The following is a 797-nucleotide window of genomic DNA, read 5'->3' as shown; positions in this document are numbered from 1 at the left end:
ATTTATCCAGCCTCCTTCCTTATGAAGAAAGTTATGGGGCCATCTTATACATTTTGGAATTCCTTAAAGACACTTGCTTTCTATTAAAATATTTCATCATGTGTATATATAGATATATAAAATCCATGAAGAATTCACTGAGGCATGAATCACCTTCTATTGAGAAGCTAAAAATGTATCAAAATGCACATGAGGATGGCTTATCTACCTGTTTACTATCAAATGTACCATCACCCTCCAGATCTAGAGTATATGCTGGCATAAACTTATTACATCCCAGCTACGTTTGAAATCTTGCTGCAAAACATCACTCAGTATTAATTCTCAGAAGACATATCATAGGATAGGACCACGGGAGTAATTATTAGGCAGGTGGCCGAGGAATGCCTATTACAGAACTAAGCCTGACTTCTCAAAGTACTTCTCCAGAGATTGCTATATTCCCTCATAGGTATTTAAGAACATTATTAAAAGACACTTAATTATAAAGACAGGTCAACTTAAAGTGTATAGACAGATACATGCTTGATTTTTCCTTATAATCTATAGACAATGCATTAGAATGTAATAAATTCATACACCTTTTCAAAAGGAAGACCTGACACAGAGGTAGCTATCAAGTTATAAATGACAATCATCAGGTGAAATTTAGATGAAGCTTGTCTCTCTGGAAGAGATGGGGCCTGGGCAAGTGGTCAGGAAGGAAACACAATGTGCTTTTAACTTTGTATGAAAAAAATGCCCAGTTCTATGTCGCCAAGCACAGTTGTTTTGCCATGTAAATCCTCTACTTCAAA

Source organism: Rhinolophus ferrumequinum, chromosome 4, assembly GCF_004115265.2.
Source record: "Rhinolophus ferrumequinum isolate MPI-CBG mRhiFer1 chromosome 4, mRhiFer1_v1.p, whole genome shotgun sequence".
NCBI lineage: Eukaryota > Metazoa > Chordata > Mammalia > Chiroptera > Rhinolophidae > Rhinolophus > Rhinolophus ferrumequinum.
This window is presented reverse-complemented; position numbering follows the sequence as displayed.